The sequence below is a fragment of the Harpia harpyja genome, chromosome 7, assembly GCF_026419915.1.
Source record: "Harpia harpyja isolate bHarHar1 chromosome 7, bHarHar1 primary haplotype, whole genome shotgun sequence".
Lineage (NCBI taxonomy): Eukaryota > Metazoa > Chordata > Aves > Accipitriformes > Accipitridae > Harpia > Harpia harpyja.
Window position 1 is genome coordinate 4,729,040 of NC_068946.1, and position 26,559 is coordinate 4,755,598.

At 45.6% G+C, this 26,559-nt stretch overlaps 1 long non-coding RNA gene across 1 annotated transcript in view; it reads right to left on the reverse strand.

Moving 5' to 3' along the window:
* Window positions 1–26,559, reverse strand: part of LOC128144291 (uncharacterized) — a 61,053-nt gene that overhangs the window by 11,626 nt on the left and 22,868 nt on the right. The window contains exon 6 of the long non-coding RNA XR_008236028.1: window positions 16,695–16,789. This is a non-coding gene — a long non-coding RNA (uncharacterized LOC128144291). The remainder of the gene's footprint in view (window positions 1–16,694; window positions 16,790–26,559) is intronic.

Genomic DNA, 26,559 nt, shown 5'->3' on the forward strand with positions numbered 1-26,559 from the left:
ATTCTCCATTCTGCCAGTACTGTGCCACAGGAGAAATTCTTCTGGAAATACTAAAGAAACCTGCAGTGCAATGAGAGTCTGTAATCAGGCCTTCTGTGAGACCAGGTGTTTCAGGAGTGGATTTGTCACCTCATGGAATAGACAGGAAAAATCCTCCCCAGCTGATTTCTGCTAATACCTTCGTCTGTGGCCCATTAAAAAGCAACTTATTGCAAAAATTTACATTTTTACATTTCAGAATGTTTTGCTTAGGTTGGATGTACTGTTCATGAAAAGATCTAGCTGCCAGAATCAGGCTTTCAACATGCGTATTTGCAATGACAAATTCAAAATTCCCTTTCCATTGATGTTCTTGGAGCTGTCTTCAGACTTGCTGCTGCAGTAGCTACCACTAAATGCCACTAAATCAGTAAATCCATTTATTGGAATAGCCATACAGGACTGCAGCAATGAGGCACAAACTTAATCCAATTCAAACCTCTTCTAAGCAGGAGGAAATAAATATTCAGCTCTGTTCTCCATGAAACTTGAGTAAAAAAGGGTGGAACCTTAAGGATGTATATGGTAAAGAAAAGGCCCTTCAGAAGACAATACAAATAAAGCCTAGCAATAACTTAAGAGGGACAAGAAGGTGGTGTCCCAAGCACTCCTTTAGCAAAGCACTGAAAATACCTTTGGGATTGTCCAAGGCCCTTGATTCAAGATACGCTTTTCCATCAGCTCCCTAAAATGCTCAGCAGTAACATCTGGAACCCCCATCCAATTATAAGATGAAATGCAGGAGGATCAAAGAGAGAGTTTCCCAGCTCTCATGAGAACAAGCTGGAGCGTGGGATAATTAGCAGCTTCTGACTGCTGCTAACCACCTCTCACTCGTTAGCATTTTTCCCTGGCCTTCCCACCTGCATGTGCAGTCCCCTTTCCCTCCAGAGTACCAAGTTACCCCTCCACGTGTGTCTCTTTTAACCTGTCTGTAACAATAGCTGCCCTGACACATCCTAGAAGTTTATAGCGGTCTCTTTTGTCATCTCCCCATTTACCAGAGGCAGAGCCTTTTGGGACTTATTTTCACTGCTTGGGAGTGGGGGTGAGGGCGGGGGGAGATAAACAAGGGTTCAGGAGCTCTGGGGATCCTGGTGCATCTGCAGACAAGCAGACAACACCAGGAGAGAAATACAGCTAAACAACAACAAAACAATACTTACTTTGCTTCTTGTATTCCCCTGTGTCCAAGGAGTTCTGATCAGGATGAGAGAGGTGTAATTCACTGTGAGAGAGAAACATTTGCTCACTAGTTCCCGCTTTTTTTGAACTGGCTAATACATTGCAAGCAGCACAAAAGTTTCATGTCTGTAAGGCACCTTAACAAGAGCGAGGAGTCAAGCTGTCAGGAGCAAGATTGAATTGTGAGTTGCTTGCCCTTGCAAAAGAAATGCAGGTTGCATGTCTGTCAGATGCGGGGACCCTACTGTTGCATCACTGAATTGGGTTTAAGCGCCTGCTCTTTCCACAAAGAACAGCAGTTGGCAATTCTCCTCTATCCAAGGGACAGACCAGTACGGAAGGTATAGAAGGGAAAGCTTAGGCTGGAATCCCCATCACAAACAGAAGCAAGACCGTTTTCCCCATATGCCGTGGCAACTCTCCACAGACAGGGGCATTTCCTTCTGACAAGTCAACCAGCAAATCAGGCCTTTCCCCGATGCTATGGTGTTCCTGTCCCATCACTTAGAGCAGGCTCATGTCACAATCCCAGAGACGAAATCCATGGAGGGACCCTAGTCACACTGTCTACCGACGAGGGGAACAAACTGATTGGGCACACAAGGAATCTGCACGCAAAGAAACAAACAAGCTGAAATAAGGGTGAAATGTTAAAGAAGATCTGGAAAGCACTAGGAGATCCTTACATTAAAGGTATCCTAGGAACATAACTCAGCCAGTAACAGCAGATAAGGTCAGCCTAGGGATCGCGTTCAATTTTATCTCAAAAATCCAACTTTACGTACAGTGACTCAAAGAAAATATAATAAACGTAAATCACGTAACAGCATTGTCACGTGGATTTTGAGTAATTCTGCAGCAGAAACAGTATACTGTGGGGTTGCCAGAGTTACACAGCTCTGACCCTATTCTCCAGTTCAGGCTGTCTACTACTTGAGTTTATACAGACAAGCACACGCACCAGGCAAACCTATTGTCTCGCTCCTATCGTTTGACCTGCGGGTATGACTGAGTGCTGAGGTGAGCTGCAGCCCCATCCTTTTGCAATCCGTCTTCGAGAGCAGCTCTGCCTATCTACAGAGCCCAATAGGTCACAGTGCTCATTAAGCGTAAGCTCTCTCTGACCGCCATGTGAAGGCATGGGCTGTAGTCACCAAGAAGTCTGCAAGCCGAATTTTCCCCCCTGCTTGACAGAGACTTCTGAGCTCATGAATAAGGAGGGAATGAGCTTGTTTAGGGTATCGGGAGTTTCGGCTAACTGATCGACAACAGCGGAGGCTGGGCTGCTCTGTTGTAACGGTGTCTCTAGCTGCACCAAATCCAATCACGATTAGAAAGACATTAAGATGCCTCTTCCTCTAACTCCGCTCCAGACTGCTTTTTACCAACCAGCCTTCTTCCAGCCCTCAGAAAAACCTTTTCCCTGCTGCCTCTCCCTCGCCAAGCAGCAGATGCTCCCGGAGACCCCAGCCCCGGCTGCGCCGGAGGGGCGAGAGCCACGGAGAGAAAACAGCGCCGGTACCGAGAGGGGCAAGGCGGACGAGGGCACAGCCGGGCCGCAGGGTCGGGCGCGGTGCGGTGCGGCGGGGCGAGACGAGGAGCGCTCCCGGCCGGCCGGCCCGTCGCTGCTCGGGAACCCCCCCGGCGGGTCCCCCGCCGCCGCCGCGGGTTGCTGGCAGCAGCCCCGGAGCCGCAGCGCTGCCGCCGGGGAGAGAGGTAATAAATAACCCGGGGAGCGAGGCGCGGAGCCCGGCGGGCGGCGCAGACTCTGACCTGACAAATACCCACTGGAAAATCATCACCTCCCGCCCCCGGGAGCCTGGAGCCAGCCCCAACCCGGCCCCAGACGAGGGGGGGGGGGGGTGGCTGCGCAAACACTGGGGCGCGCAGGAGCCAGCCGGCCCCGCCGCCCGCCCCGTCGAGCCGCGCCGCGCCGCCGGGGGTGGCGGCAGCGGGGGCGGGCGGCGGGGCCGCGGGGCCGGGCGGGGCCGGCTGCGGAGGGCAGAGGCGGGGGGGGAGCCGAGCGGCCCCCGCCACCACGCACACACACACATATACACACACACACATGTACACACGCACCCCGGGGGCCACGGCAGCGAGTGGTGCCGAGCGGGAGCCGTCCCGCACGGCGGGGAGGGCTTTTTTCTGCACCCGCCCTTGGGAAGGGGTTTCCCAGTGAGCGTGGCTCCCGGTCTTGCGGGGCCAGGCTGTCCCACTGGTGTTTGCCCGGCCCTAGAGCCTCCTCTCACCTGCTCCGTGAGAAGACAGCACCCAATTTCCCAGGGGTAGCGAAGAGGAAAAGGGGGGGGGGGTGGATAGATGCTTTATTTTCTGCTCTATGCAATAAAGTGTGATTATAAAGAATATAACAGGGAGCACAGCTTGAATTCCAATTGGTGGAGAGCCTGTTGTTAACCATCAGGGAACTATTTATTCTCTAGCCTTACTGATGCTCCTTGGTCAATAATGATAAGGGGGGGGGGAAGGAGAAGAACTTGAAGCCATTATAAAGAAGCAATCACATTACAGAGAAGCGGCAGCAACAGCCCCCTCAGAATCTACGATTCCCTTAGGTCATGTCTGGTGTGCTCAGACCACTGGCCACTGTCAGTATTTACCCTGCATCATTAACCCACCAAACAGTTTTTTTCTTGCCAGAAATGACTGATTTCTCAAGCCTGATGGCAATCATCATACAGGAGACAGAGCAGTGCTCCCCTGCTGCTGAACTATCTCCAATGATATTTAATAAATAAATAAAATAGCTGGATGGTTGACCAGCTCCTCAGGAAAAGGGAAGAAAATGCATCTATTTATTGTGATTAAATATTCGCTACTCCCTAATTCTGGCACTTATTCGTACATACAGAGATGTGGCATACATGTATGCTTGCCCTAAGCCCTGATGAACTCACAAAACATTATTATTCATTGTTTGCACTGCTGTTACGTCTCAGAACCGGGACTGTATTGTGTGAGGTGCTGTACAGACAAAGGACAAAAGGCGGTCCCTGTCCCAAACAGCTAGCTGATGCACTCCAAGACTCTGCTCTCTTTTGCATTACTGAATTCCACGTGAGTTTTGCCAATGTTTCAAATAGGATCAGAGTCACACCAGGCCAGCTTTAGAAAACTTCTGGCATCCAAACTGGATGCCAGATCAAAAAACCCAAACGCAGCACAGAAACCTTAGCTCAGAGTTTGTTTCCTTTGCTCATCCACAGGGGAGTTGGTTGTATTTGAAGGTTTTGGTTAACTCCTCCTTTACTCCTCACTGGCATCATTCCATCACAGGGGCTCCACAAGCCACACAGGGCTGCACACAGATCTGAATACCCAGCAAGGATTATTTATGTCATGTTACGATGCACAACCCATGCAAAAAAGCGAGCTTCCATGTCGTGAAACAGCACTTCACACCACTCACTGCTGTATTCCCACCCCCAGAATGGTTCTCAGAAGTTTTCCTGACTCTGCCTTAGACCTGTTTCCCCAAATGAGATTATCCCTCACTGCCTGCATCACAATCATCTAAATCATGGCCAGTAAAGAAGTGGGAGGGTGGGGCACTGTTGTTTTTATCGTTGTCATGGGTTTCCCATAACACAAAAAATCTGACCCTCCTTGCCATGAACAACATCAGCTCCGGGAAATCCAGGTCTTCTGACAGCTTTGCCACTTGCCATGTGCATTCAGGGAAAAGTCCTAGAAGCACAGTAATGAGTGAGGGGCGAGAGAGCAGGAGACCACAGGGAATGCAGCTGTGGCAGAGGATGGGCTTTCTGGGGGGCACAGCCTGCACGCTAGATCACAGAGCGGACAGAGTACAATGGAGAAAGCAAACATGGGGCGTACAAGGAGAATCACAGTCACCTCAAAGGAAACAGCAACATTTTCTTAAGGAAAGGTCATGGGTTCCTTATTCCTATGGTCTTGCACCTCCCCTCTTTTTTCTCTGTTACCTGCTGCAGCCATGACTGGCATTTGCAAAGGACTGGCCCAGCTTTAAATTTTAATGTGGATGAAGAAGTAAGGCCTTGGCCATAAAAAATTGAATTTTATACATTTCAAAAACACACATATTTTTCTCAGTGAAGACAAAAGGTCTGAGGGAGTGGAAAGCGCATGTCCTTGGGCTCTCCAGATACTTAGTTCTGAAAGACTCATTCTGAGACAGCTCCAGTCTCCTTTCCATTTCTTTGAAGATTCTGCCTTCAGCCTGCAGAGCAGGTTCCTTCTTTCAGTTTTCTGGTTTGGGAAGCTAAGTTATTCTGTTGCCAAAGCGAGGAGAAAATTTCCAGGGTTCTGGAGACGTGGCCCTTCACTTCTTTACGTCTTTCAACAAAGCAACACAACTGACAAAACAGGGCATCTTTTTGCTCAAAATCAAGTGACAGGCTAAGGTTCCTTCAGGTGAACACTGAAACATTATTGGCAACTTAGAAAGCATATTCACTTGATCATTGTTATTTACACAAATGTACCCAAATGTAATGCTGCCTCTTGTGATGTTTTGAGCTGTAGAAATGTCCCTAAACTGTGACTAATTTTAAGAGTAACTCTGAGTGAAGCTGTTGTTGTAAAGCAGTTCAGGAAAGTTCTTCCCCAACCAGAACAAGGATCAGCCTGCTTTAAGGGCAGTCATTAAATTAATCTCCTTTAATAGGCAAGATGAAAATCAAGACCTAGAAGAATAAGCAGGAGAAGGGAGGGACATTTGTTTCTTGCTGCCAGCAACAAGCAACCCCTGTTGACACTGCTGGCAGTTATTCACACTCGGCAGCAAAGGAACTGGGGACCATAACCCTGGATAAAAGCTTGACTTGTAGACTTGGTACAACTAAAACCAAATTCTTTTGCGGAAGCCAAGAAATGAGGTTCATTATAGCTTAGAAGAAACATTGAGTCGCTGCTTAGGGAGAAAGCCATGTTTCTTCCCCTGTACAGGAATGCCTGTCTTTTTGCTATGTGATGCCTTCTGTAAGCTCTTTTGGGGGCAGGGGTATAAATCATAATAAAGCCATGGCATGGCATATAAATCATAATAAAGAATAATGATATGTAATAAGGATGAATAATATTAAGAGGAGAACTGTGCGTGAGAGAGAGCGAGAGCCTGCACACATACATACGCACAACTGTACAAATACAGATAGAAAAGGTGGTTGTTACTGTTTTTCAAAGTGAACATTTCTTTTTCTCAGTGGATATTTTGCTGTCAACACATTGACCCCAGCCTCCTTTCACCACTTTCTTTCCTACTTTCCCTGTCCTGCTGCACATGGAAGGCCAGTGAATAAACATGTGCAGGTATTATACTGCTCAGAGGGTCATGAACTGACATTACAGTGGGAGTTTAAAAACACCCAGCTCCCACAGGTCCTGTGTCTGTCTGTATACAAAGCTTTCCCTCTGCTTTGGGTTGCGTTATGTCACCTGAACAATTCAAGGAGCAGGTATTATGCTGACCACAACACACGACTGTCCCTTTCCACTGATGCTTCCAAACAACTGGATAACTCTCTGTCTACACGCCACACTACTACTACAGAGAACATGCCTTGAAGAGCGACAGAGATCCTAACCTGCTGGAGGGCTGCTTGGCTGTTTAGGGAAGATATGGTTCCCTGAAGGCTAGAAGAAACTGCAGGAGATTTTCTGTTACTTCACCCTTTCTGAGCCATTGTAATAAAGGGAACTCAAAAAGCTGCCACCTGGATAGCTCTAAATATCCAACCTCATGCTGCTGAGGAAAGAGAACTGGAGAAGAGAAGCACAAATGGTGAGAAAAAAGACCTCAAAGAACACCTAGCAGTTGTAGCAAGAAAATAGAAAGGAAAAAATCCTCAATGTCCAGCAGGATGCCTCATTCTTCATGTAAAACCAATGCATTTACACATAAAAGAGAAAGACAGGTCCACGGCTGTCTGGTAGGGTAGAAGCAAGGAAGCAAGGATGAATAGGTAAAGACACAAAGAGAGAGGTACTGGGAGGTGGGAGGGTTTAGATAGGTAGGAGTCTGCTTTTCTGACCTGTCTAAAGCACCTGGCAGACTGTTGGAGCCATTCAGAAAGTCACGAGACCAACAGACAGTAGCATTTTAACTAGTTTTAATACCATGCAGAGTTTTGATATACTTCCCAAATCCCAGGATTTATTAAGCATGGCTCTGCTGCTTCCACTTCTAAAGCTGAAAGTGTTAAAGGAAGAGGTTCCTGGTTTTATCTCCTTTGTTTTGTGGTACCTTTTTAATCTGAAACTGAATTTAGGAGAGGCTGTGCTGATGGTTCTACCACCTGACTTACGCATTTAGGAGGGGTTTTTTCTCACCGTTTTTTCATGCTGGCTGCACAAAAGTAGCAAAGCAAGCTGTCCTCTCAGACAAGGGGAATCCTTTGCCCCCACACCCTGCCCAGCCTCTGGCACGCCCAGGAACCATTGGTAACCTCTGTGCATTGCTGTGTCATTTTTTAACTGCATTTAAAACCAAAGGTGGGTAGAACTGGTTTGGTGAAAGTCTGTAAAAGTCTGTAATTACAACAGTATGAATGAGCCTTGTAAAAAGTGGGAGAAACCTGACACAAAGGAGAAGCTGGGAAGCCAGGCCCCCCACTACAGGAAATCCAAACACAACACTATAACCCATAGGCATCCGCTAACACACCCTGAGAAGCAGATAAAAACAGCACCACGAGAGGTTCTCCACCTGGAAAACATCCCTGCGTGCTTATCTGCAACTGCAAACTCAGGCTCAGGAGTTGGGTGAGAGTAATCACAATTTTAATATTAATTTAGTGTAGGTGAGAAGGCCTAGACTGGTCAGGCTAGAGAACCTTGGGCCTCTTCTGAATTCTCAAAGTTAGGGGAGCAAAATGGCAAACTTACCCCTACCACTGTCCAGCCTTCAGGGTGCCACCATTGAGGTGTACAGCTCAGCTGTACGGGAACAGGGAAGCTTGCTACCTATCACACAAGTCTTCACCTCTTGAATGAGGCAGGTGATAGAGGTGTGAGTTCTAATTTCAAATTCTGCTAACTGCAGAACTGGATTAGTGATCCAGTTTTACTCTATACAGATGTGTTTGTCAATTTGCAGAGAAGGAGGGAAATAAATATGTGTTTGAGATCTTCAGGGCTAGATGCTAAGATCAGACTAAGAAGTAAATGTCCTCGTGCTTAAACAGCACAGCAATCTAACTTCCTTTCCATGTCCTTCTCCCTCACAAGCAGATTTGGACTTCTCAGCTCCTTGCAGATTAGCCTAAAGTTTTTCTGTGTTTGGGTCAACTGATTCTCCACAAGAGCTTGACTAGAAAAACCCGGGGATAACTAGATTGCTAGCATATCTGATTAGCCAAAGGAAACAGGGTGGATGGGTTGGTATAACTTTACAGAGCTGACTAAATTTAGGCTACTGGTCAAGATACCTCCAAAATTTACTGGCTGAGTTAGCCAGTTCCATTTCAGGTATGATGAAACAGACTTCCCAGTCACTGAATATTAGCAACAGAAACAGTACAAGGGAAAGATTGCTTAGCCAGTTAAATGTGTATTTAAAATGCTGATAGCCCACACTGAGATCCAAGAAAAAAATGTATTTATCATTGTTATTAAAAATAATAGAAATAAAACCAGTTTTAATAGCACACAGGGTTTGATGCATTTCCCAAATACAAGGATTTATTAGTTTAAAGCCTGTGTATTTATTTGTTTCTTCCTCCCCAGTCCTGCCCCCCCTTCCAACCGTCTTGAATTTTTAATGCACGCTGTTTCTAATGTCAGCCGTTTTTCTTGTAAAGGTTTTTTGACATAACTTTATATTGCTACATCCTTTTGTTGTTGCCATTCCCCATCCTTGTTAGAGACTCCACTCCCCTAATGAAGCTCGTCTCCTGCCAGGATAATAAAAGAAAATAGATACAGAGCTGAAGTGAGCCAGTGAGAGGTGTGTGCATGTGTGTGCGTCTGATTAGAAATAAGGGTGACACAAAATAAGTGCAATAACAGCCTGTTCTCCAGGGACTCCCAGGGCTGTCCCCAAGATCTGCAGCTTCTATATATGGCGCTCTGTGTGTGCGCATATGGATGTATACACACACACCGTTTGTACAGATCTATACGCACATAGTTTGTATGGATCTAATTTTATATACACACACTGACAGTGTGGAAGGACATGTTCAGAAGATGTGTACTGCAGGTGCTAGAAGTAGGGGACGCTCTGCCAAATTAAAAAAAACAGGACTCAAAGTAGTCCCCTGACTTCCTAGTAGCTAAATTTTGGGTGTATCCTTTTAGTGTTTCACAGTAACAAGTTGCTGATTAAGTCTGTTCAGTATCTGTTTCTCCTTTCTCCCCGCCCCCCCCATCCATCTTCATGGCTGTCTAATAAATGAGAAGGCACCTTACTCCTGTTGCCATTCAAAAGAACAAACAGAACTATTTTCCCAGCCCAGGAAATGACAAAGATCTCTGCTATCCTGCGTGTAACACCCCTTGCTTCTTCCCAGCACTGAACTTCCAGAAGCACAGATCTGTTAGTGGCATGTACACATTGGCATCTTTTGAGCAGTAACAGCCGCTGCAAAAAACGTACTGTAGCCTGGAGAAGAGCCCCATCAACTCTTTAATGCCTTCCAGCCTTAGGAACAGCCTCTTGTGCTCTTTTGGGGCAGTTCATGGTCTCTCTATAAGCTATGAAAAAAACCACCAAACTCTACAATCCTTCTTTCTCTTCTGTCCATTGAGAATAAGAAACTTAATGTTTCTGTAGCTTTTCTCAGACTTCTAACTACCTCTATAGGTGCTTGATAACTAAGTGTCACAATTTCAATGTGATGGAGGTGGTCAGTGATTACACTTGTATTACAGTCTGATAAAGAAGAGAGAACTTCTTAAATAAGGTTCCTGGGGACACAGAACAAGGAATTGGCAGTCAGGGAAAGACCTGAGTTGTTGTGACACCCAGGTCCTCCTCTTTCTGATATACAACATCTTCTGCTCAATATTAATGCATGCTAAAGGCTATGCAAGACCTCTGTGGCTAATGTCACATATCAGAAGAAACCTCCTAACTACTCTGAGAAGCTCAGTCACTATGGGTCAGTGTTAATTAGCCCAGACCTGTAACACTTCTAAAAAAAGAAAAGAAATTTTAAAAAGGCAATGAAACCCAAAGCCCCTTAAAAAAAAGATCAACTCCCATTTCAATCTATCCTGCCTTCTATATTCCTGCCTGGTGCAGAATGCCAGCAATATTATTCTTCTGTTTCCACAACGGTGCTTCAAACAGATGCTTTTCAGTGTTGAAGGCGCGGAATGTGTATACTCTGCCTGCTGCTGTTAAGATGCAGAACGCCAACTGTCTCCCCAAAGGTACTGGGAATGAGGCTTGCATGTTTCAGCTGAAAACTCCAGTTTTCTAGCCCAACAATTGCTGGGATGCAGCCATACCGTTAGCACAGGGAAACAACTAGGTCTGGTACTTCAGAAATAACAGAACTAACAAAAACAGCAAAGCAGTTTCAGCACACGGGATGCTGCCTCTCCTTTCAGAAATGGTTTAGACACTTTGCAACACAAGTCTTATTTAGACTGTCTGTAACAACAGTGATGATGGGGGCTGGCTATTGGTCCCCCTCCTTCCCATAAAAGACAGCACACAGTGAAGAGCAGGAATTGGTGAACCACAGTTCCTCTCTAGGAAATGCCTCTTCAAAAGTTGTTTGCTATTAGTCAGAAATTTTGGAAAGGGTCCAGCAATGCACGTATATGTACCCTGAGCCCAAGCACACTTACAGGTTACTAGTCCTCTTGGATGCTTCAGAAAACCACATACCTATTAGATACATGTGCAACAATACTATCTTGGGGGCTAGTTTATTGCATACTCCAACAGACACAAAGAGGACTTGGTCTCTAGTTGAAATAACGATGAGTAGAAGAATCTGTTTTGACAGAAACTGTTGTTTCCAATAGGATATCCAGCTTTTAAGCACATTAGACACATTAACATGAGGAGAACCTCTACATATTTGTGGCTTTCAGCATCCGAAATATTTACAGCTATCTACAGCTCTACTCAGTTGTCTGTAGCAGTGCCACATACTTTAGAACTCAAGGAAGCTCTGTCTATTTCTTCCTATCAGACCAATTCTAAAATTAAAAAAGCAGAGCCATTATGTCTAGGTTTGGTTTACACATTAACTCTACACTGAAAAGCTTAATTGAAATTTCAGGTGGAAATTAATCTAGTCACCTCTTGTTCCCTAATGGATTTTGATCTACTTCTCCACACTGTGACAATTTCTGGCATAGTAAGTGATGTCTGTTTTAAAGAAGGCCAGAATTATGAAGTCTACAGGGAACTGTAGGTCAAGACAGAGATGCAATGACATAGCTCTTACTAGACCAGAAAACCAGGAATGACTAGGACTACTGACATGCAGCAGGAACAAGGACAGATCAGTAAGGAAAATACTTGCAGCATGCAAGATCTGGCTCTATTTTGCCATTTTCAAGCTGTATTCTCATAGCTATGCAAAACATCTGACGAATTTTTATAACTAGAACACGATTCACTGTCCTCCTTCCAAAATTCTGTCTGGAAATCCCAGAAGCAGCCTCAAAACAGGAATGCGATACCTGCAAACCAATGGAGTGATCTAACTAGCAATTTTTTATCATCAGAATCCAGAAAAGCAGACTGGAGTAGAAGCAAAGGGCAGCTGAATTTAGGCATGCTTTTAAGGAAAAATAAAAATATTTGCATGTCTCTGCATATGTGTGAGCAAGTATTACAACCAAATGGGTCACAATGATCAAGGCCCAATATTGACACACAGCCTAGAGATAACCAAGCACTGGGAATGATGGAGTGCTGTTATTTCTGTAAAAGAACAGGTCACAGTTCTATGAAATGCGGCCAGTTTTGACAGAGTAATTGGCAAGATCAATAGACTGCTTTATGAAACAGGGAATCTAAGTTCCAGGATGGATGTGGCTCCTGGAGTAGAAGCATCCCAAAGAGGTAAGCTCTTGTCTGATTTTCTCCTTAATTTGCTAATGCCAGATAGGCAACACAAGTTGTCCCTCATACACAGCGTGACACTGCAACTCAAAACGTCTCTTTTCAGTCCCAAACTCTGTACCAGCACCTCGTTCCTGCTCTGTAGTATCTGGAGCGCTATTTTGAATCCCAACCCTCCATCACACAACCCAGAAGCTACCAAACCACAGTGGGATATAGGAAGGGTGGTCTGTGGCACCCACAAATGAGACCAAGATCATAAGACCAGCACATTCTTTTTCTCTCATCATCTAAGGCAGCGATGCAATTTCTCCCTGAATCACAGTTCCCCACGCCACTCTCCTGGTACTTTCATGCATTTGAGACAGACAGAAAGTCTTCTAGCTTAAAAAATGGAGCCTGGTGAGTGACAAAAAAAAGCTGCTGCCTGACCAGATTATGCCTGTCTCCATGCAATGCCATCTCCTCACAGGCATACACAACATGCACTCACGCAGAATTGTGCCAAAGTAAACAGGAGCAGTCACAAGTGGACAGCAGGGGTGTTCTTGGAGCTGTGGGGTAGCAATGAGGAGATCAGACAAGAGGGCATTGAGATGATGGATGTAGACATGAAAGAACATGTGTGCATGGAAGATTGAGGGCTCTTTTGTCCACAGAAGAATGGTGAAGATATTAGGAGAGTCAGAGAGAGATTTGGTATGTAAGTAAGTGGTTCATTTTGGACCATCGAAATCCCCTCCACTACCATGTCATCAACTTCCAAAGAGCTGTGATTTCTTCCGTAGCATATCTATCTTCCCTGTAATTCAACCGTGTGCCTCTGCTGGATCCTGACATGCTCCCCACTAGCTGAATTACTGGTACACACTGCAGCCCAGAGGAGTCACAACTCCCAGATTATACCAGCTCACAAGAGACCATGATCCAGAAGGTCCCAGGTACAGCCATGCTTAAAAACTTCCTGGGGGAGCTGTCACACTGAAGAATGGCAGAAACACAAATAGCAGAAGTAAGCGTTTGTGGTTGCTGATAACCTCTCAAACAAGACAAAGTTCACCAAATTGTTGAACCTATTGATAACCAGGACAAAAATGGCTTAGATGCTGTGACATTGCTGAAAGCTAAAATGTTACATTGCCTTGGCAGTGGTTACAATCTATAATCCAAGCCAATCTATCCATCTACTTTGCTTCTGGCATCATCTGCATTACCCTGTCAAACTTGGAAGCTAAATACATAGGCATGATTCAGTGCCCCCCCTAGGGGGTTTGTGTGTGGCCTCCAGAGCAGGTGAGGTTGTGAGGCATCATTGGTTTACCCCTTTCTTTCTCACAGACACAGTCCTGAACTCAAACTAAGCGGTAAAGCCACAGACAGTGCCCTCTGGATACTGTGGATCTCACTCTGGGATCACGATGACCAATGCAGAACAAGTGTCATATTGTACCCCTGCAACCCCCAGTTAAGAGCACCATTCCACAGGGGCCATTATTAAGTGCTTTTGTGGAGCTGTGAGCCAATGCATGGGAGTCTAACAAGCTTTACAAAAGTGCCTGAACACTCCAGATTTCTTCCTGAAGAAGAGGAAGCCACTTTGGTGCTGAATAATCCAGGTGCTTCCTGAATGCTTCAACAGGCCTAATGGAGAAGCAGGAATGGGAGGCTTATCTAACTGACATTAATTAGACAGACCCAGCACTGTGGCCAGTGTGCCTCAACCAGAAAGGAACATAAAACCCCTGCCATAGATAGGTGGGTAGTCTGCAAATTAATGACTGATGCATACTCCTTTTTTTGCACCTTACCATCCAAAACCAGGGGCAACTGTTCTCAAAGATGGCAGGACTCTAGATCTGCATTCTTCTGAATAATGGAAATATTCAAATGTTAGTACAGACTCAGCTCATCAATCTTCTTCCTCTGCTGAATTTGAACAGGAACCTTAAAGACATATACCATAAACTTTGGAGAATGGGAGACCTCAAGAGGATATGAAAATTTTAAGTGGAACCTATCTTGTGTCTAAAGCACATACCTCCTCTTTGTAACAGAACTGCACGTTTGCTATCTTTCTGGACAGCATCTAACATACAATCAACTAATGGTGATAGTAAATCACAGCAACAACTGCCCTTTGTGTTTAACACAGAGCAAGGTGCATATGTGAGTGTGCTCTTGAAAAGCTTTTTTGACATAAAAGCAAAAGATCTACTGAGACCTCTTCCAAATCAAAACCAGTATGTCTGTCCCTAGGCAAGTTTTGATCAAGGAGAAGAAAGAGAGTCATGAAAACCACAATGACATTAAGACAAAACTATTGGTTTCACACAAACAGACTCCTGGGTGGCAGTATGAAGCCAAGAAGGAAAGAATGGGTCTTTCATGGATAGATGGATCACAGAAGGAGAATATGCTACACAACTAGCAGTTCTGAAGGGAAGATGATATTTTTCCCTTTGGCTGTCCTGAATAGACAATGGGACCAGCAGTGTTACGATCTAAGAAAGACAATGGACACAACAGACAGAGGCATGGCGGCACTGTCTGCTGAGCAATTATTTCAATGGAGAGAATCCATACAAATATTTTTTTGTTGGAAGGGGCAATTTGTTGTTGTTGTTTACTTTAATTTAATTCCATCAGGAGGGCAAAAACCAGCCCTGCTGAAAATACCCCATTCACAGAGATGCTAAAGGACACCCAGCAGGTTCACAGTCACTGTATAACACATCCCAGCCATCTATGATTTTAATGCTTAGGAGGTGCAGGCTGTGCTGTATTAATATGCAAAGTGTGCCTGCCTTCCCAATTAAATGGAAAATGCTATGATTAAAGGCAGTCAGAAGATATTAGATGGATAGTGCTGAACTATGGGCTTTATTTCCTACACATAGAAGCCCCACAGGAGTGCTGATGGAGTACATGCCGGGGAGATTACCAAAGGCAGAACAGAGCTGGGAAAGGAAAAATGCTTGAATACATAGAAGGGGGAAGAAAACGAGGAAGCTGTTTACAGGAGGATTGAATTAACACAGTACCTCATCCTGGTCTCTCAGACATGGGCCCTCTGGGCCACACATATCTGGAGGGAAACCAAGCACCGCTGCTCACAGAAGCCGAATTCTGGCACATCATTTTGAGGGAAGAAGGCCTCGGAAGATGAGTGAATCACAGCATAAGGCCCAGAGAGCTTCACAATTCATAGCTGCAAAACCCTGAGGCAAAGCTCAGAGGGGACAGGCCTTTCCTATGCCCCCTCTTCCTTGTTAGCATCAGCACGTTCTCCTCTACCACCTATCTGGGATGGGAGAAGAAAACACAGCAGAGAAGTACAGCATGCTTTACAATTAAACCCATGAAGATGAGAAGATAAAACAGGAAACATTAATAACTGATTGTAGAGTTCCCTTTGCCTTGCTGTGAAGGGCTCGCTCTAAATCACCCACGTAGCTTTAACCCTCCTGGCTCTGCTCTGCATCTCAGCCCCTGGCCATGGAGCCAGTTCCCCCCACTCACTCTTCCTTCCTGTCTCTGAACACTGCTGCAGCCTGTCACCGACGCACTCTGTGCCCGTGTTTCATGACTTGCATTTAATTAAAAGAGATGGCAAAGTCAGGTATATTTATGGGGACTTCTAATCCTCACACTTACATTTTCAGTTGCTATGCGTTTCCTTCCAGAGTTCGCTCTTTCTCCCCCACCCCCACCATGTAACATGCACCAGAATAAAGTCTAATAAATTCTGCTACGTAATTGGCTGTATATTTTAGGGGTCCATCTATCCCAGTGCTGTGAAAACAGAGGCCTTCAAAAAATTACTGTAAGGACAGAAAACCCTGGGGGAGGGAGTCCGAAGTGCTTTATTTCCTCAAACAACTGCTGCTAAATTGTTACGGGTACGAGGCTGGAGTGCCGAGTGGAACAAAGCCAGAGCCAGTGGCAGCTGCGATGTCACAGGACAGCACTTGAGGGAAAGCAGTTGCCAGAAGTTGCACCTTTGTCCAAAACCAGAGTTTGCTGTCCTGCGTTGCCTGTCTGAGAGCAAGAGAACCACCACAGGGGCTAACCAGAGGGCACTGCCTGCCTGCCCAGTGTGCAGTTCCAGTGAGGTACAGATGCCTGATGTATATTAATGCAATAACTTCAGGTTCTAGTGCTGCCAACGCTCCAAAGACACTGAAAAGCCCATGATACTCTTTAAATGAGCCTCTGCTACCACAGACTCTCCTGGAAAGGTTGGGAAAAGGTCTCCACATTTTGAGGAATACAGAACTTTAGCTGCTCTTTGACTTTAGGGGGGGATTCCTTTTAGCAGCAACGTGTCCCAGGTGAAGCCACACAGAGGAAAGGATGCACATTACTTCTAGACTGTCAGTGTAGCTCCAACACAGGTTGGCAGAGCCACGTGTAATGATGGTGCATGTTACTGACTTACCCTATTAACCGCAGAGCTGGTCGTAACAGGTAGGATGCAAAGTACGTCGGAGTTAGCCGTGTTTGAGGAAGCCTGCACTGCTGTCTGTTAGAACGCTTTTGGAGATAAAGAGAAAATATTGTTTCAGCACACTGCAAGAGTATGAAATAATTTTTTTTTTTTTTGGTCATGTGCATTATCTAATGGACTAACGCATACAAGTGAGGAGTGTTAAAAAGGTGACATTTATGTAAATGAAAGCACTAATGATACATGAACATTGTGTGCTGTATTTGAGGAGGCAGCTCCACTCAAAGTATTTGAAATACTGCTAGCAGCTCCAGATCATCACAGGACTCTCTTCTACAATCACCTGTAAAGAGGAAATGTGCCTACACAAAAAATTACCTGACCTGTTCTACCAGCATTTAGGATGACACACCTCTCCTGACGACAATAGGAATTGTCCATAGGCAATGACAGCACTCACAGATGGGCCTGCCGCACCACGCTTAACATGTTCAGCACTTAGCAGGATTTACTGGTTGTAATCTTTCTTCACACAAGGAAACCCTTCCGCATGAGTACCCGCACCTGACATCAGCATAGCAAAGTCTCCCCACATATCCAAATTCCCACCGACCCGCAGAAATGTCAAATCCCCCATTCACCGCTGAAGCCAAATAAAACACTGCAAAACAAGAGGGAGGGAGAAATTAGATTTCCTCTGGGTTGTTCATGTAAGTAAAAGAAGGAAAAGACATAAGAAAAGAGGAAGGAATTCTAGGAAGTTGGCACATATGTGCCCACTCTGAAAACACACAGAATTAAGGCCAACACTGTATGTCTGAATGCCACTGCACAAACTCTTCCATTTTTCTGTCATTTCTCCACGATGTTAGCAGAAGCTAACACCCCTTAATTAATAATTTTCCACATTCTAAGTTTATGTCCAATGTTACTGTTATTTAAACGTCACCTTATTTTTTTTCTTCTCTCTCCTGTGAATTTCATGCTGGGTTTCTTATTTCCCTCAATTTTTTAAAGAATAGTTTATTAAGAAAAGCTGACTGTACCTCCACTCCGTCTGCTGGAACTGCACTGACAAATAAAAAACCCACCTCACAGGAGACAGTTTTATTCTGTTGATCGGAAGTCTGCCAGCCCAATTTATGATTGGACATAAGATCTCCAAATCTGAATTTATGGGTTGTAGTATAACGACAGGTCAATGAGATTAAAAGTATGTTCATGAGAGAGCTGTAAGGCAATTTGAGTTTCATGGTTCTGTGGTGATTGGGCATTCAGTCTAAGAAAACCTGCGTTAATAAAACACTTGCAGTCCCCGGGAACAATCTGCACATTATTCATTATTGCAGCCTGGCTGCGGTCGCCTTTACCAACACCCCCTCACCATAAAAAAAGAGAGAGAGAGAGGGAAAGCAACTCTCCCCCTCCTCCCTATTCAGATGAAGCCATCAGGGAGATAGTGCCATTGATAACGAATGGGCTGAATTAACAATAGAAACACTTTTCTTCCTTATCATATGGTTCACATAATCAAAACGGGGAGGGGGAATGGGAGGCGAGAAGAAAAGTCTGAGCCTCACATATGGGTCTCCCCCACCAACTGAAAAATATATGGACTAAACACAGACCAGCAGCTTCTAATCACATACAGAGTAACTCCCCTGCCTTCAAGGAACCCTGTTTATTGAAGAAACACCACCCTACAAACCTTACACACAGGGCTTAAATGAGTCTTAGTCAGGTCACACAGGCTTGCATAGGTCATCCGAATCAGAGCAAACCCACATAAATTGTAGACACGGGCCTCGCAGCTGCATTTGGATCTAGGGCCAACAAGCCTCACTGTTCAGAATACAGGCTCGGGCTTCAAAACAGGCTGGTTTGGCCCACAGGTTGGATGCGGCAAGTCCTGCAAACTTTAGGTTCAAATTCAAGTATCTCCCAGGGTTGGAACCCAGACCAAGATTTAGGTTCAGTATGTTACCATGATAAGCTTCAAGTGAAGCTCAGATCTTGATCCAAAGTTACCTGTGGGCTTGAATTTTTTTGCTTCTACCACTCTAGTTCACCCTGTGTCTCCCTGCAAATAACTACTAGTTCAAGCCCAAATTAAACTCCTCATATTGCTATGGCATCACACCCAAACTCCTGCCTATTCCTACCTAACACAGGAACACTGCCATCCTTCAGATTATACAAAGCACCACATAAACAGAAGGGAACCTGCAGCAAATCCAAAAGTCATCATCTTTCCTCTTTAAGATGTTTCATTCTTCATCGATGCTTCTTTTCATCATCATAATAAAGATTTTAATTCATGAAAGATCACAGGGTGTAATCATTTGGTGGTGGGGAAAATGTTCCGTGCTTTGTTTCCATGTGGACTCTGTCTAAATAAACCAAACTCCTCATGCTCCTTTCCCCATGCAAGTACACGGCCAAAATTCACCTTGGCCTGATTCAAGAAGGACTGAGAATCCACAATTCTAGTACACTTCAGGAATTGCTGTAGGTGCCCAGCACTTCTGAATATTAAGCACAAATGCTGAAAAACTAGAGCAGAAACATATGGAATGCAACACCAGCAGCCCTGAGGACAAAGGAAGGACGTGAAGAAAGGAGCCTGAAAAGGGATAGGGCCAAGAAGAGATGATGGGGAGCTGTTATTTTTCTGTACATTTTCATAAATAAAGGTTAATTACGCTGCTGTTTGACTATTCCAATCACTATGCAATGGAGTCCCAAATCAGAGATCCCCGTGTACCTACAGACCTGTTACTGCTGAAGGGGCCAGAAAACGTTTGTTGAGTAAACCCATCTCTGACAGGCAATGTGATACCAGGACGTTCCTGTTTCATCACTGTTTAATCTGTTCTGTTGTCAGGCAGGGCATTGGGCCAGTAAAAGTTCCCACTGCCTCAGCTTCAGGGGTGGACTGGCTTCAGAATTTATACAAATAAAAGAAGAAACAAAAAGCGCCGGCAGCACCAATCTGATTACAGAGTCATTTATTTTCTGGTCGTTAATAATTTGTGCAATAAAAGATTGCGTGCCTTTCTGAGTTAGTAGGAGTTATTGGCACAAATTTCCCTCCACGCTGGTGTGAGTCTGTGCTTGGAACATAAATTATTAGTTTCTTATCGCACTCCTCCTCATTTTTCATGCTGCCACAGCTAGATCGCCAGAAGCCAACCCCTCAGTCTCGGTCTTATTTTATGTTGCATGAGAAGGGCAGCAAAGATGGCTATTCCATCTTTAATTACACAAACTCACTTTTGCATTGCCTCTCCCCCAATCTTCCTCCCCACTTGAATACTGGCAGGTGTGTGCACTGTATTGTGTCTGTGCGTATGCCACTGTCTGTGGAGATACGCAGGTACTCTGCCATTTGCCAGCTACATTTCTAATGAAAGCAGTGTTCTTTGACAACACTCAGAGTAAGGAAATGACAGGCTTCCACCATCCTGCCAGCTTCTATCAGGTATCTGTTTGGAATACTAGCAAGAAAGTTGCATGCGTGCATCTCAGTGTGAGGATAAAAGGAGACTGGAATTCATGCCATCCTTGAAAGAGTAGGAGGGAAGTACTGCCACAGAATCGGGTCGTATACAAGACGGCTATATCTCTAGTTGCAGGTTAAGTTTAAGTCTTGGATGTAGCTAAGGAAGTGCTTGGGCTTTCTCTTCCTATAGCATTAAGCAGGTGAATGATAAGAACGCCTCAATGCTCCTCTGTAAAATGGATGCTTTAATCACATTTCCAAAGTATTTGAAGTTCGGTAGGGGAAATACACTAAGGATTAAAACTCATTTAAAAGCTATCAAAACATCCTTCTTGTTTCTCTGACACACAGCTGAAATGCTCTTTAGTGATGCTGATTGTTCTGTTAAATACAGCAGTTCACATATAAACCACACCAAAATTCTTGGACTTTTCCATATGTCAGCCTCATGGTCTTCTCCACTCAACATGTCTCTTTCAATTGTGTCCCAGGAACATTTGCACCAACATCTGCTTAACTTCAAAAGAAGTACTGACAGATTCAGACGACAGAGCGTGTCTGGCATCTGCAAACGTACTTGCCAAGGGCTGTGCAAACCATAAGCTTCTACAGATAAGTGAAGTCAGAAGGTACACAAGCAGCTTTGCCTCCTCTTCATTAAAAGACAACTACCCACCGATTGAGAGCACTTTTCTATGCAGCACCCATTCACAGCAGTCTTTGGATCCACATTCTCTTGCTCTTTCATTACACGCTCCAATGGCACCTCTAGTCACTCCTCTGGTCACAGCCAAAGCCCACTACTCTCCCTCCCAGGTTCTTGAAATGCTGAATACCTGCTGCATAAACCAGGTTGTGGGAGGCCAAGAACGACTGTGCACACTGGAGGTGTCTTATTACAAAGGGTACACGTGCAACAAGCTCCAGTGGAGCCACAGGTTGGAGATCATGGGGCATTTTATTCAGCTTTACAGAACGCTTTCTCCTGCCAGTATGGCTAAGCACAAGCAGCCCTACTGAGGTCTGATGTTGTCTATCAATAACAGAATGATGTTTAGGGCACCCCTGTGTACGTATGTTACAAGGAACACATGTTCCTCCATTCCAAGAGGATTTATAACAGGGGTCTTGGGCAGGCATAGCACACACATAAGGGTGTATTGTCAGTTCAAGAATGATTGATGGCTCAGTGCTGGGCATGTCTCTAGTGATTATACTGCATTGGTGAGTCACTCACTGATCATTTCAAAATGATGCTTATGTCTACAGGGTAACATCCAACACATCCATGGTTCACGCTATGTTCCAAATGTCCACCCTGAATTCTTATGATCTGCTGAAGGAGCATCACTAGGGCTCTGTTTCACTGGGTTAATTTCTGTCAGAATCAAAGAGCAGCCTTTCCCCCCACAGTACAGCTAAAAAACCTCACTAGCTATCAGCATGTAATAGAGCTGCAGAGAAGCACACCATCCTCATCAATTGTAGCAGGATGCCCACCCCACGGTAGTTTAGGAAGCCCATGTGCTGCAGAACATCCCCCAGACTGCTATCAAAGTGAAGTATTGCTCACACACAAAACCCCTGCCCACTTACTGCTATCTCACTGAGTACCTATGTTAGAAAACGCCCTGCTCAGCCCCACCCAGGAAAGAGTGAGTCTATGTTGAAAATGTTAACACAGGAGGGACTATAGCTGCAGTCACATTACAGCCGTAATAACCATATTTAAAACAATAAATGAATGTAAACAAAGTATTTGCACGATCACTTAGCAGATCTGTCCTTGAAAATATTCAAAGACAGGAACACCAGCATCACAGAACTCCTTCAGAACAAAGATTTATAGATCACAGTAGCAACCTCTCCGGTCTATCACAAAATTACACTAACGGACAGAAAAGAGAATCTTTACATTAGCAAAAGCAATCATTTTGCACTGTGTATGTTACTGGACACAAATCCTGGGCTTTTGCCTAATTCTCTCACTACCAGATTCACATATCCCACGCTGTTTGCCCTCACAGCTCTGATTTTTTCCCAGCTCGCTCCCAGTTTGGACTCTCCAGTTTAAAGCTGCAGACTAGGCTAGGAAAAAAACATCTAGTTCCTTTTGAAATCAAGGATTGAGATCATGATACTGAAAAAAAAATGAGTGAGCAGAAGGTTACTTGGCTGCAGAAAGACCCAGAAGTAAGGATGAAATTGAGCCACCAGGTTCAAATCCAGATCAACTGAGAGGGTACCTGAAATCAGGGCTTCTGATTCATTGCATTTAGAAGGAAGGCCGACTGTCCCTTCAGGACCTAGGGACCGAAACTCCTGGGAAATTTATTTTAAGTCCTTGGGACAGGCACATTTCTATCCTTGGAGAGAAAAATACTGAAAAAAACCACTTAATGGACATCTTCTTAGGCTTTCGCCAGGCCCCCAGATTGTCTTACAACATTTGGTGCATTAGAGGACAGTTCCCGAGTGCTCCAGCAAGCACATCTTCACTCTTGCTGTGATCAAACAGTTTTAAGATATTTATCACTCCTCCTTCTACTTCCCAAGAGAACTCCCTTTATCACAACCTATACCAAATTTGTTTTGCTGCCATCAACACCTGCCAAGGCCATGCTTCTGTAAAATAAGTTGGCAGCATGCCACAGGCAGGACTTGTCAAAATACTGTCTCCATGCTGCCTCTTGGAGGACCCACACCTGGTGACATTTCCACGCCCTCCCCAAATCCTTAGTCACATCCCTCACTGAGACAGCTGGCCAAATACCAGCTCTCATGCAAAAGATGAAACTGAGCTGCAGAAGTGTTTAAAATTTCTGGTGAAGCAATGACAAGACGTTGAGGGGAGGTTACAGTGGAATTTGTCCAGCAACGTTTCTGTGGGTTTAAAAGCAGCAGACAGATACCTCAAGAAAGTACTTGACAGCCAACATGGAACTGGACTTCAGCGTCCACTTAAAGGTTAAAAGCAGGCTGACAATTCTTCAGCTGAGTAGTCTGGTTGCAAACCATTTTCAAACAAGTCCCTGGAAATCCGGTCTGTATCATTTGCTTAAACCTTGCCAGCTTAATCTGAATAATAACAGAGAAATGGTCCCTAGAAGGCTAAATGCTGTCAGTGTAGGACCAGCCAGGAAGATAAATTAAGCAGCACGTGTGGCCTTTAAAAGAAACAGTGCATTTCCTATTTTCACATCTGGAAATCTCAACGCTGTAGTAGCAACACTGGCAGGAGTTCCTCAGTCACTCTCTTCCTAAGAGAAACTTCAGCACTTCAAGCAAATGTCCTTCTCCAGATCCCCTTCTCTTCTTTTTTTTCCTATAGCCAGCATGCGGTTCATTTAATGCATGATGCTTCTTTGCACAGCAATAGCAACCATCATCTGAAGTTCATGAAACACTTGGCAAACAGTCCTTTCCCAGCTTTCTGGTAGTACTGTGGGGAGCCAGGGAAGCACCAACCACGGGCAAGTATTAGTATGATTTCTGATGTGCATGGCAGTAATGTAAAAAAACCTCCATGCTTTAGGAGCAGTGCCCCAAAGTACCAAGAACCTCATAAAAACATTTTGCTATTCAATATTCTTGAATATTTCAATATGTAGTTGAATTTCCAAATCCATTTCTTAAATCTATTCTGCTCTTGTTTTTACTTCACCATGTTCAACCCGATGGATATTTGCTGCCTTATGATTTTGTGCACAAAGTTTCAGAGAAATCAACTTATTACCCTCACCTTGTCTGTGGAAAAATGAAGGCACAGGGCAAGCATTTGGCATTTCAGAATCAAGAGAGAGGAACAGGAGACAACCCTGTTTCCTTAACACAGGCAGCTCCACATAACCAGACTGTTCTAAAATGGACTGTGCATGTTACTTGCTACCTACTAAGCATAAAATAATTCAGTTCTCTTCCTTATAAATAATGATACTTGACTTTAGTATTCTAGAAGGGGGACCCGATTCCTCCCATTTCTCCCACCCTTCCCAGTCTGAGCTTTGCACATATCTCCTGAAAAATCTGCCACTGTGCACGCACAAGCTGTATTGCACTTAATGAGGCACTTCAGGTTCAATGAGGTCCTTCATCTTTTCAGTTCTAGCTCTCTGCTTCTCCCTTCCAGGCATCTAAGTTGGCTCCTGCACAATCTTCATTATGGTATTTCTTTTTCCTTAAGTTATAGCTCTATGGTTCCTTTGCCTCCTGCCTGAGGCAAGAGGCTAAGGGGTTAGAACTCCCTGGTTCTGTTTCCAGATCTGTCACTGAGCTGTTGTGATCTTGACAACAAGCCAGGAAGGTGGCATTTTTCAAACTTGAGTGCCTAAATTTAGGCACCTGACACAACCTTATTTACTGAGATGATAAGCATCCATAGCCCTTATTAAAAAAGAGCAATAATTATGACAGTATCCAGCGTCTCATACTTCTGACTCCCATCCCACTTTCACATTTCATTAATCCCAAATCAGCATCTCCCCTTACTTTAATAGCCAAAGGTAATGCAAGCATTATCTTCAAACCCAGTATAACCTATACTCCTAGTTCTTCTGGAAGCTACACTCTACTGTCAACAAAACCTTCACACGTATGCCTAAAAGGTTAAACCAGAACCATAGATACGAGTTTCTGATATCGAGCAATACATTGACCCACCCTCCCTAATCCTTTCACCATACACCACCACAGTAGGAAATAGAAGCTTCTTTAATTTTCCTCCTTGGGATCCACAGTACTTTTAACATACTCAGCACTCTAACCAGAAAGAATAATATACATGCTTGGACTGTGGGCTATTGCATGTATATATAAAAATTTACACAACTCAGTTTTTAACTGATCTCACAATAGGTCCATAAAGCATGAAAACCGAACCTTCCAACCAAGTACTTTACGTGCACACCCTTCCTACAGACCTGTAAACCCCCCATAAAAGGCTCTCTCTTAATCTGTATGGTAACCGTACACCTTTTTTATTTTTTTTTTAAGAAGTACCCAAAAAAAAGTGCTATAGATGCTTAACATTTCAAGGTGTCTGTTCGGTACTGTGTGTGAATCGACAGGGAGACAGAACAATACTTTATTATACTGCACATGTATGGTTCTACATCAGATGGACTTTGTGAGTAATCTGATTATCTCTTCTATGAAATCAAAACAGCTAGGGAGAGAGAGGTTTTACCCTAATCCTCGCGCCATCTCTGGGAATGGTTCGTCGTGCAGAAGCACTTAACAATGGGAATGGGAATTAGGGGACGGGTTTCCTCTTTTCCGCTGGTTATCCCCTCCATTAGCAGAAATCGGGGTTCCCAGCCAGGCAGCACCGCCGGCAGCTCCAGCCGGGCGCGGAGCCGTGTGGCGGGCAGCCTCGGCACCGGAGTCACCCGCGGCAGCATCCAGGAGCCAGCCAGCCCCGGTCCAGCGGGATTGGGGGTGGGGGAAGAAAAACGGGAGGAAAGAAAAAGCAGAGCGGGACCTTCGGCTGAGCTGGGCTCCGCCAGCGCTGCCCTGGGGCCGGCCCGGGCTGGCGCCGCCCGCCCTCCTCCCCCCCGCCCCGGCTCCCCGGGGCGCCGCCGCCGCCGCGGTCGGAGCCGAGACGGCGATGAGCCGCCGACACGTTTCAATTAGCGCGGCGGCCCCGGCCGCTGCCTCCCCCGGGGCGCTGCGGGGCACGGCACGGCACGGCACGGCACGGCACGGCACGGCACGGCACGCCCGCCGCCTACGCCCTCCCCGGGCGGTCGGGGCCAGGCCGCCAGCGGCGCGGCCGGCGCTCGGTGGGGAGCGGCGGGCGGGCGGGCGGGGGGGAGGCTTAAAAGGGCGATAGCCTGGAAACACACGGGGTTGAGAAAACGGCTGCGCCTCCGCGGGAGCCCCAGAGTCTCGCAGAACGGAACCACGCGAGGCGGCATCGCGGGTGGGTGCTGCGGGAAGCCGAGCAGAGGCGTGCAAAAGCCCCGGCTGGAGCTGCTGAACCCCCCCTGGGTGAAAGGGTACGCAAGGCCTGAGGAGCGTGGCAAGGGCACACGGAGACTACTAGCAGGAGAGCAGCGCGCACCGAGCGCACGTACGCGGCACGGATGTACTGCTACAACACCCGTGGGCAGCCTCACAAAAGAGCAGAAATAAAACGTGGAAGCTGCGTGTGCCAATATGGTCAACGCCGGCACACCAAACACATTCACAGAGAACGCGGCACTGGACTTTCGACTTCTGTACGTGCAACCACAAAGCACCAACCTACAGGAATTCTCAGGGCAACAACGAGAGAGGACAGCATCACACATGGCGGCCTCATCTTCATGAGCCGTCAAGATGCATTGCGGGCACACAGTGCAGGGTATATACGAT